The 11,753-nt window shown below is 52.3% G+C and overlaps 1 long non-coding RNA gene across 1 annotated transcript; it reads right to left on the reverse strand.

The window, feature by feature from the left end:
- Positions 1-783: 783 nt before the first annotated feature.
- On the reverse strand, positions 784-11,275 carry LOC127487595 (uncharacterized). The gene is made up of 2 exons (XR_011387712.1): positions 10,538-11,275; positions 784-8,974 (listed from the first exon to the last, which is right to left on the reverse strand). It is a non-coding gene; the product is annotated as an uncharacterized lncRNA (long non-coding RNA).
- Positions 11,276-11,753: the final 478 nt, after the last annotated feature.

Consider the following 11,753-nt stretch of genomic DNA (forward strand, 5'->3'; position numbering starts at 1 on the left):
TTACAGGTACAGTCCTCCCCAAGCCCTGCGGATCAGCGCCAGGTTTCTGTAGGTGGTGGATCCTAAGGCGAGGTCGTGAGGTCGCTGGGGCATGTAAATACTTCATAGGTGTTATTTTTCTCGGTGGAGACAATGCGTTCACACACAGAAGCGTGGGCCTGGCTGTCCCCGGGTGCCGCCAGGATGGGCTAGCTCTCATCCTCTGCGCCCCTGGCCGCGCACATCCTGTCCTGTGCCCAATCTCTGTGCTCAGCAAGGTTAAACTGAAGCAAGAAACCACTGAATGATGAGGAAACATTTCGAAGACGTGACTGGCCCAGAAACCCAGCAGTTTTCTGAAAGGCTGGGTCCTTGGGGTCTGTCGGGCCTGGCTGGGACAGAGGGGACGTTTCTGAGATACCGACCTGCCCTGCCGTACTACTGTGGCCACACAATTCTGAATGCACAATGGCCATTCTTTCCTGAGCCATTCCCAGGGAGAAACCAAGGGCAGACTAGTCCCCCATTGTCACGTTCAGCATACAAGCAGTCTGCAGTCACCTGACAAGGAGCCCATGTGGAAAGAATTCCTCAATGGGTTCTATTGAAAAAGAGCACTGGGTGAAAAATCTTTTGTTTCCAGAGGCCTCTGTCTTCCTGGGTCACCTGGGCACTCCATGCACACAGGAAGTCCAGCGGTGTGGAGCTGGAGGCTGTGTGCTGCTGGGGACAGGACGAAGGCAGGAGAGGCTGTTATGCCCGCAGTCCGTGGTCCTCCGAAAATCACGCCACCAGAGACCGAAGTTGAAGCCAATTAGCAGGGTCGTTTTTATTACGAGTTTGAACCCGGGCCTCTCAGTGCCTCCAGGAGAGGATGCACCCGAGAAGCCCCAAGCCCGATTCTTACAAAGCTTTTATTATCGTGTACAAGCAGGCTTTAAGGGAATGCTATCGATCAAGTTGACACTTCTGATAAATCCCGACATCGCTACCCCGCCGACTCCGGGGTAGTGGCTGGTTGTTATCTAAAGCTTTGAACCTTATAGGCATAGGCAATTACTGTACATTCCTGGATCTGGGTCAGGGTAGGGTCACATCTGGCCAGATGGAGGGAAGGGGAGTATACTATAGCGAGTGCCAGGAACGGGCAGTGGTTCAGGTCATTCAATCATCAACTTAATACAGTTACTGGATTACTTAGCTCCACATCTAACATAATACATATTATAAAGTCAACGACATCTAGCATTGCTTATTATTACTAATAGTTGCTTAACAAGCTAATGTGGCTACACTTTAGGTAATGGATAATAAGGGCGTAGTAAAAGCTGGTTGTGCAGGTGACTTCTCATTCCCCCCTTTCACATGGGACTTATTTGGAGCCAATCTTGGCTCCTTTACAGGTCTTAAGCTTTATAATTCCTGTTCATCTAAGGGTTGGTACTGTGTCCGCAGCACTATAAGCTGAACCGTGTTTATCCTGTCTTTAACAAATGTTACTAGTTTGTTAATCACACAGGGGCCTATAGTTAAGATTATTATTAACAAAAGTAGAGGGCCAGTTATAGCCGATAATAAGGTTGTTAGCCAAGGAGAATAATTAAACCATGATTCAAACCATCCTTCTTGTTGTTCTGTCGCTCCCCCTCTTCGTGGAGGAACGACACTAAACCCTGCCTAGGCTTCATATCCGAGTCACGGCACCATTATGTCGCTCCCCGTCTTTGTGGAGGAACGACACAGGACCCTGCGCTGTTCTTTTGTCTGCTCGGCCCTCCCCGGGTTTGCTGCTGGTTCTTCCCGGGTTGGCTACCGTCCCTTCCACCTCCGTGGAAGGGCGGTTCCCCCTGCCACTTTTCCCCACTTCCTCGGGGGAGCGGCACACCGCCGGCCGGCTCTCTGGGGGCTGCACAGGTGTTCCTTCAGATAGATGTTCCCGGTGCATGTTGTCTCTCTCCTCCTTTATAGTCCTCTTCCACCAATCCCAACTCTGCTACCCACACGCCGAGTACGCTGCTCTCCTCCAATCAGAATCAGCTCCTGCTGCTTATTGGTTGAACTGGAGGCAGCTGTGTAGAAGCTGTTTCCTCCTCTCCCAGCGCCATATTGTGGGAGAGCAGATGCATAGAATAAGTCTTAATTCCAGTAACAGTCTAGTCCGAGTTGCTCCCAGTTGCTCCCCACATTGTTCCCTTTCTCTTTTTCTTTTTTCTAGCCCCTCGCGTACTTTAGCCATGGAGTCCTCTACTACCCCGTGCGGTCGGCATAGAAACAATACTCCTCCCCCAAGGCGGCACACAGTCCTCCCTGCTGTAGAAACAGCATGTCCAGTCCTCGTCTGTTTTGGAGGACAACTTCTGACAGGGATCAGAGAGACTTGGTTAGCCAGCGATAGATCGGTCAATTCTCGCTAAGTCTTCATCTATCGCCAGTCGGAGAGCTGAATACTGGCTTCCTTGCTTGGCTACTGCAGTGGCTCCCAACCCTGTCCCTACGAGCCCTAACAGTCCAGCTATAGTGATTAAAACGGTCGCCACCTCCCGGCGCCTTCTGCTGAGTGACTGGTGGGCCTTAGGCTGGACAGGAGTTCTTCATAGGGATGATATATTATTCGAGGGTACAATCTAACTAGAAGGCACCATTCATTATTGCTTTGTAACACTGTCCCTGACACACACGGAGTCACTCCCGAAGCATTACAGGCCCACCGCGTATTTCCTGGCGCTGGGTAGAACAGGGAGGCGTTGCTGAGGACAGTGTGGCTACACATCGATCCAGTAGAAACTGTGGATATGCATGTTCCCCGACCCCGCACGACCTGTAAGGTGGTCCCAGATTCCATCTGTCTCTGCCAGCGGCAGCCCTCTTGGGTTGTCCCAGAGAGTGAGAGACTTGTCACAGCTGACGCCTCATAATAGGGTGGTGAGGCCTGATAACACAGCCAGCAGGAATTAGTTAAGTTAGGGATAGAAGCGTTCAAGGCTATATAAGCACTATTTAAGAGTCGCCACAGTGGACCAGATTGTTGGGGTTTTGACTTTCTCCTGTTACTGGCCGAGGCAGGTCGGGCCCTGTCTTTGCGCGCCTCTTGATTTTGAATCTTTGCCTCGGCTCGTCATAATGGGCCGGTCCTTGCCCTTTTTCACCCGGGGAGGAGGACTTGGATTGGGTCTGGGTCTTTGGGTTGGTGAGGGCTCAGGCTCGGGAATAAGGAGCTTATTCGGCCCCACCCCAATTGTGTAGCTCAATTGAGACCGCCACTGGATTGTAAACTGAATGCCCGGGTCAGACCCGGAGACATATAGTCTCAGTCCCCATGTTTTTCCCTTAACCATTGGGAATTCTGTATTTCTTGCCACGTTTTTACCATAATTTGGATTGGGTTTCTTCTTCCCACTTGAGGACTTGACCCACCCACTCTGGCCATCTCCAGATTTTTGTCCCTAGGAGTCAACCATGAGGCTATTGTCTCACATCCCCAGTGACAGCAGTAATAATCGCCTGCCCCCCCCCCCCCACAGTCTGGGGAAGCTTCGGCAGGACAGACATACCATTCAGTTTGTTGTAGGTTGGCCTCTACACCAGCTTGCCCGCACCCCACCAATTTTACCCCAGGAATCCAATGCCAATTGGCTGGAGAGGTAAATGTCCTAGCTCCGGGCCTGGAGATGAGCCTCGTGTCCACTTCCTGCCATAGGGTGCAGCGATCTACGGTGACATGGGCTGCCCCGTGCCATTATAGCGGTCAATGACTCTTCCCGACACACTCAAGGTCCAGGAGCCTGGTGGAGGTTGGTGAGGAATGATGTCCAAAGTCACCCCCCCCCCCCAAGTAGACAGAATTAGTAGGGCCGGCGCCGCTGCTCACTAGGCTAATCCTCCGCCTTGCGGCACCGGCACACCGGGTTCTAGTCCCGGTTGGGGTGCCCGATTCTCTCCCGGTTGCCCCTCTTCCAGGCCAGCTCTCTGCTGTGGCCAGGGAGTGCAGTGGAGGACGGTCCAAGTGCTTGGGCCCTGCACCCCATGGGAGACCAGGAGAAGCACCTGGCTCCTGCCTTCGGATCAGCGCGGTGCTCCGGCCGCAGCGCGCCGGCCGCTGCAGCCATTGGAGGGTGAACCAACAGCAAAAGGAAGACCTTTCTCTCTGTCTCTCTCTCTCACTGTCCACTCTGCCTGTCAAAAAATAAGAAATAAAATAAATAATAAATTAAAAAAGAAAAGAATCAGTAGGATTATGAGGTCAGGCCTCATTGTTCTAGTGCTTTACCGCCTGGGGAATGCGGTGCAGTTTAAGCTTCAGAGGATTGTTCTTGGCTTGAGTTTTGTCGACTCTCCAGGCCCATTCATCCAGGGGGGGTTTATGATGTCTGGGAACAGGTTTGCCAGTTTGGCGTGGACATGGTGGACCCAGGAGGACACTCTGTCTACCTTGAGAGCGTTAGGATGACCTGGAAGGGTCCCTTCCACCTGGGTTCCAAGTTTTCCCTCCGGTGACGTTTTACTAGCACCCAGTCGCCTGGCCTGTAGCTGTGAGGTGTCGGAGATGGCCCTGTTCCGTAAGGTCTTTTAGTTTGGGCCACACTTCTTCATGGATCTTCTGTAAAGCTCGGAGCGAAAACAGAAGTTCAAAGTCATTATCACTTTGCTTAATTAAGTTTTCTTTTAGATCAGGTATTATGGGAGGTGGCTGACCATATAGTATTTCGTATGGGGTGAGTCCCAGCTTAAAGGGGGAATTACGGACTCTGTACAGAGCGCAGGGGAGGATGGCTACCCAGTTTGCGCCAGTCTCCATGGTCAGTTTGCTTAGAGTCTCTCTCCTTTTTTTTTTTTTTTTTTGACAGGCAGAGTGGACAGTGAGAGAGAGAGACAGAGAGAAAGGTCTTCCTTTGCCGTTGGTTTGCCCTCCAATGGCCGCCGCGGCCAGCGCGATGTGGCCGGTGCACTGCGCTGATCCGATGGCAGGAGCCAGGAGCCAGGTGCTTTTCCTGGTCTCCCATGGGGTGCAGGGCCCAAGCACCTGGGCCATCCTCCACTGCACTCCCGGGCCACAGCAGAGGGCTGGCCTGGAAGAGGGGCAACCAGGACAGAATCCGGCACCCCGACCGGGACTAGAACCCGGTGTGCCGGCGCCGCTAGGCGGAGGATTAGCCTAGTGAGCTGCGGCGCCGGCCTAGTTTGCTTAGAGTCTCTTTTAATGTTCTGTTCATCCTCTCTACTTGTCCTGAGCTTTGGGGTCTGTAGGCACAATATAATTTCCAATCCGCCCCTAGTATGGAAGCCAACCCCTGACTCACCTCAGAAACGAACGCAGGTCCGTTATCTGAACAAGTCATCACTGGGAATCCGTACCTGGGTAGGATGTCCTCCAGTGGTTTCTTAGCCACTGTCTGAGCCGTTTCGCTCTTTGTAGGGAAGGCCTCGACCCATCCTGAAAAGGTGTCTATGAAAACTAGTAAATATTTATACCCATATTTTCCCGGTTTTACTTCAGTGAAATCTACTTCCCAATAGAATCCCGGCTTGTCCCCTCACTGTCTTGCTCCTGGGTTTTGAGCGTTCTTTCCTGCATTAGTGAGTTGACAGACTTTGCATTTGGCAACAATTTGGTCAATTTTGCTGGGGGCCTCTTTTATTCGTAGTTTCGTCTGTCTCATTAAGTCCTGCATCCTCCTGGTGCCTAGGCGGGTGCTGTGGTGGATTTTTTGTAATACTCTTTCTCCTAGTTTTTCGGGGAGTATTATGCGACATTCAGAGTCTCTCCACCACCCATCAAGAAGCTGTGCCCCAGGGAGTGTTTTTACCCATTGTAGATCTTCGGTATACTGGATCAGGGAATTACACGACTATGGCCTGAATTGGGGACATAGCTATTTTCTTAGCAGTCTGATCAGCAAAATAATTGCCCCTTGACACGGGGTCTATAGGTTTTTGGTGGCCCGGGCAATGCACAATTGCCAATCTTTTTGGCTCCCATAAAGCGGCTAGGAGAGTTAAGATTTCTCCTTTGTTCTTTATGGTTTTCCCTCTGCTGTCAGGAGACCTCTTTCCCGATATATAGCCCCACGTATATGGGCGGTGGCAAAGGCGTACCGGCCATCAGTGTAGACCATACGTCTTTTTCCCTTTCCTAGTTTTAAGGCTTGGGTTAGGGCTATAAGTTCTGCTTTTTGTGCCGAGGTGTCTGCTGTCAGGGGCTCGGCCCATATTACCTCAGTCTCTGAAGCCACCGCTGCCCCCGCATACCCCTGTCCTTGATGCACGAAGCTGCTCCCGTCGGTAAACCAGGTTACCTCAGTGTTGGGCAGGGCTTGATCTCGTAGGTCTTCTCTTACTCCATGCACCTGGGCTAACACTTCGGCACAATCATGGAGTGGGGCTTCCAGGTCCGGGTCAGGGAGCAGGGAGGCGGGTTAAGGGCGGTCAGTGGCTGAAAGAAAATTCTGAGAGGATTTAGTAACAGTCCTTGGTAGTGGGTGAGCCGGGCGTTACTGAGCCACCTGTCGGGAGGCTGCTTGAGTAGGCCCTCAATGGCATGGGGCGTCATGCCATTCCTGCCCCATGGTCAATTCCTGCCCCATGGTCAATCCCTGCCCCATGGTCAATTTGTCTGCATCTTTGACCTTTAGAGCAGTAGCTGCTATTATTCTGAGGCAAGGTGGCATCCAGCAGCTACAGAATCAGGTTTTTTTGATAGATACGCAACTGGCCGCTTCCAAGGGCCTATGCGTTGAGTTAGAACTCCCTTCGCTATTCCTTTGTTTTCGTCCACAAACAGCTGGAAGGGCTTGGAGGCGTCGGGGAGTCCCAATGCTGGGGCTGAAAGCAACACAGTTTTTATCCGTTGAAAGGCCTGCTCGGTCTCCTCTGTCCACAGAAAATGTCGTTGATCCCTGGCCGCTAAGTACAGAGGTTTGGCCAGTTCGGCGAATCCAGGAATCCACAATCGGCAGAACCCGGCTGACCCCAAAAACTCCCGAACCTGTCGTTGTGACTGCGGTTGGGGGATTTGGCGCACAGTCTCCTTGCATGCAGGGGTCAGCCATCGTTGCCCCACTTTCAATAGGTACCCCAGGTATGCTACCTCGGTCTTGCAGAGTTGGGCCTTTTTAGCGGGTGCTCTGTAGCCCAGGCTCCCCAAAGTGTGCAAGAGGACCTCCGTTCCTCGGGTGCATTCCTTGAGGGTTCGTGCTGCTATCAGTAGATCATCTACATATTGTGAGAGGGTTAGATCTGGGTGTGTCTGTCTGTACTCACTCATGTCGTCATGAAGAGCTTCATCGAATAGGGTGGGAGAGTTTTTAAACCCTTGTGGCAGCCGTGTCCAAGTTAGTTGTCCGTTGATGCCTCTTTCTGGGTCTGCCCATTCGAAGGCAAAAAGCTCTTGGCTCTTAGGTGCTAGGGGTAAGCTAAAAAAGGCATCCTTTAGATCCAAAACAGTATACCATTGTTTTTCGGGACTGAGAGCACTAAGAAGGGTGTAGAGGTTTGGCACTGTTGGATGGATATCAATAGTTCTTTTGTTAACCTCCCTCAAGTCCTGTACGGGCTGATAATCCCCTGTGGTGGGCTTGCGCACTGGCAGTAGAGGCGTGTTCCAGGCCGATTGACACGGTCGCAGAACTCCCTGGTCTAGGAGGTGCCCCACGTGGGGTGTAATTCCCACTCTTGCCTCTAGGGGCATAGGGTATTGTCGAACCAGGACCGGATCCGCTCCAGGTTTTGTCTCTATGTATATGGCTGGTCGGTGGGCAGCCAGTCCCATTCCCCCAGTCTCAGCCCACGCCTCCGGGAAACGCTGGACCCACCGGTCAATTTCTTGTCCAGGTTCCTCAGGTTGTTGGTGAATACGGTATTCATCTTCCAGGGACAGAGTTAATATTGAAACCAGTCCACCTTGTGAATCCGTCACCTTTGGCCCATCAGGTAGGAAGCAAATTTGGGCTCCTATCTTAGTTAGTAAGTCTCTCCCCAGAAGGGGGTATGGACTTTCAGGGATGACCAAGAAAGAATGGGACACTCTGTTGGTCCCCAGGTCCACAGTTCTTTTAGTTGTCCACCGGTACTTTTTGATCCCTGTGGCTCCTTGCACCCAAGAAGAGGTGGCTGATAGCTTCCCTCGGGGGCTAGTGAGAACTGAGTGCTGAGGTCCCATGTCTACTAAAAACTGGACAGGATTCCCCTCCACTTGTAGAGTTACCCTAGGTTCGGGGAGGGGATCCGAACCCCGTCCCTCCTAATCTTCAGAATCTTGGGTCACTAGTACAGCAGAGGGTTGCGTGGAGGGCATCTCCTGCCATCGGCCTGGCTTGGCTCTTTTCTTTTTCAGTCTCTAGCCCAATGGCCGACCTCCTTACAATAGGCACACTGGTCTCTATCTAATTTTTATAGGGTGCTTTTGGGCGTGTGGAATTTCCCTGCAATTGCTTCCCTTGAACTGTGGCCGCCAGTACTCTCGTCATCTTTTCTGTTGCCCTCAACTGCCTCTCTTCGGGGGCATCCCTGTTATTAAAAACCCTCTGAGCAATCCTAGTAAATCCTGAATACTCTTTCCCTCCAGGTCTTCTAATCTTTGTAACTTCTTTTTTAATGTCCGGAGCAGCCTGATTTACAAACGACATAACTACGGCTGCCTGATTTTCGGGGGCCTCTGGATCCATAGGCTCCCATTAATCTTTCTAAATACCCTGAAGGGGACTCTGTCTTTCCTTGATTAACTGCATATACCTTGGACAAATTAGTGGGCTTGCGTGCCGCTGCCCGGAGACCCGCCATTAGAGTCTGACGATAAACCCGCAGCTGTCTCCTACCTTCTGCCGTGTTGTAGTCCCAGCCATCTTCTGGGGGTCTGGTCAAAGGAAAAGCATCATTGATTAAATCTGGGTTGGCGGGGGGTTGACCATCGTCGCCAGGAACCAATTTCCTGGCTTCTAACTGGATTCGTTCTCGTTCCTCCGTGGTGAACAGGATTCAGAGGAGTTGTTGGCAGTCATCCCTGATGAGTAAACATAACGCTATCTAAAAGAGAAATCAAATCTTTGGGATTGTCAGAAAAACGGGCATTTTGAGTCTTCCAATTATAGAGGTTACTGGTGGAGAAGGGCCAATACTGAAGTCTAGGGTTCCCGGTGCCATCGGGCGGCCCGATTTCTCGTAATCGTAGGGCCACCGTGGAGTCGGGATGGCGCAGGCTCCTCGCTCGTTGGGTGCGGCCCCTCGTCCTTTCTGCTGGCCCTCCTGAGTCAGTCCCTGCTTCTCTCTCTCCCTCCAGTGGGGCTGCCCATGCTTCCTCATTCACCAGCTCTGCAGGCCTAGGATTTAGGGGAGCGAGAAGGTATGGAGGAGGGTCAAGGGGTAGGGGATCTGAACTGTCAGGCAGGACCGGGTAAAGAGGAGCTGAGGGTTTGGTGGCTCGGGGTTTAGCAGCGGCCTCCCTTGGGGGTGCAGGTTTTGCGGACTCGCCCGCTCCTGTGCGCTGTAGGGCTAGAATTTTAGCTGCGGGTAGGAAAGGTGCCAGTCAGGCCGGCGGGTTATTTATTAGATCTTGCCAGACAAGAATGTAGGGGATTTGATCTGGGTAGCCATCCGGTTCTGAGAGAAAGATTTTCTCTTTAACAGTCCGTACGACTGGCCGGTCGAGAGTGCCCTCTGCAGGCCATCCAACACCAAAAGCTGGCCACTCTGACCTACAGAGAGTGGGAATGTGTCCTTCCTGATTTCCACGCTTAAACTAGAAGCTCTATTCCTCACGTCTCTGAAATGATTCATTATGATGGTGAGGGGGGTGGTCTGCATCTGCCCCATCATGGACCTACAACCCCTGGTTAAAAAGGGGGATTTTTGGAAGGAAGGTGAGGTTAGCCAGGTAAAGGAACAAAGCAGGAACGTGCAGAGTGGCTGTTCTCTTTTCTCATCCAAAGGCAGTAACCTGAAAAATAACAGCCTCAAACTGAACGCTTTCGGCAGAAAACGCAACCACACTGACACACAGATACAGATCGCAGGCGTGTTGGGCTGTCTCTGCCCAACCAGATGGACTACAATTTTTTTTTTTACAGGCAGAGTGGACAGTGAGAGAGAGAGACAGAGAGAAAGGTCTTCCTTTTGCCATTGGTTCACCCTCCAATGGCCGCCGCGGCCAGCGCGCTGCGGCTGGCACACCGTGCTGATCCAATGGCGGGAGCCAGGTGCTTCTCCTGGTCTCCCATGGGGTGCAGGGCCCAAGCACTTGGGCCATCCTCCACTGCACTCCCTGGCCACAGCAGAGAGCTGGCCTGGAAGAGGGGCCACCGGGACAGAATCCGGCGCCCCGACCGGGACTAGAACCCGGGGTGCTGGCGCCGCAAGGCGGAGGATTAGCCTAGTGAGCTCGGCGCCGGCTAAGATGGACTACAATTTACACTGATAGTCCCAGATGGGGTCCAAGGAACATCTCCCAACGGCCCCGCCGCCAGTCCTATAGCGTGTCCGCCAGGACTTTTCGTCGGCCCAGATACAGAACCTATAGGCAACTCAGATAACACAGTCGACTACACAAAGACAATGCCGGCAAACTCACCCGGACCGGTCCTTCCATGACCCTTCAACGAGGTGTCTGGGTGGGCTTCGGTGAATCCCAGGATGAGCCCCCAAAATTTGTTATGCCCGCAGTCCGTGGTCCCCCGAAAATCACACCACTAGAGACCGAAGTTGAAGCCAATTAGCAGGGTCGTTTTTATTACCAGTTCGAACCCGGCCTCTCAGTGCCTCCAGGAGAGGATGCACCCGAGAAGCCCCAAGCCTAATTCTTACAAAGCTTTTATTATCGTGTACAAGCAGGCTTTAAGGGAATGCTATAGATCAAGTTGACACTTCTGATAAATCCCAGCATCGCTGCTGACCCCGGGGTAGTGGCTGGTTGTTATTTAAAGCTTTGAACCTTATAGGCATAGGCAATCACTGTACATTCCTGGACCTGTGTCAGGGTAGGGTCACATCTGGCCAGATGGAGGGAAGGGGAGTATACGACAGCGAGTGCCAGGAATGGGCAGTGGTTTGGGTCATTCAATCATCAACTTAATATAGTTACTGGATTACTTAGCTCCACGTCTAACATAATACACATTATAAAGTCAACAACATCTAGCATTGCTTATTATTACTAATAGTTGCTTAACAAGCTAATGTGGCTACACTTTAGGTAATGGATAATAAGGGCGTAGTAAAAGCTGGTTGTGCAGGTGTCTTCTCAAGGCCACCAGCCCAGTCCTTCTCCTGGACCCAGGTTGATCTGTCTGGAGCTGCAGGAACCCACACAGGCATCTGTGCTTGTTAGCAGAGAGGATCTTGTCTGCAGTGAGAGAATTTCAGACAGAGAGCAGGGGTAAGCCAGGTGGCAGAGTTTAATGGGGCAGGGCACGGCACCCATCAGTTTGGACAGGCTCCTCTCCAGACATCCGAGAGAGAGAGTGCCCGGTCATTTAGACTGGGGTAAGCAAGGTTGCGAAGTGTAATGGAGCCAAGGCACCTGCCAGGCCAGGCGGACGAGCAGTCTAACTGAAACTGGGGCTTAGAAGGCGGTGGGGTCCAGGTCTTCCCGCCGTTTCTCCTTCGCTTCACCCTCCTCTGGACGAAGGGTCTCCTGGGAATGACACAGGTGAAATTCCTCCCGTATCAGCCTGCATTCTCCTGGGTGCTTTCTTTGGAGCGGGGAGACTGGGAACACCTCTGAGGTTATCAGGGCACAGGCAGGATTGTGTAGTGTAAAACACTGGGCTGCTTCCAAGCTGGGCCCC

Source organism: Oryctolagus cuniculus, chromosome 4, assembly GCF_964237555.1.
Source record: "Oryctolagus cuniculus chromosome 4, mOryCun1.1, whole genome shotgun sequence".
NCBI classification, from domain to species: Eukaryota; Metazoa; Chordata; class Mammalia; order Lagomorpha; family Leporidae; genus Oryctolagus; species Oryctolagus cuniculus.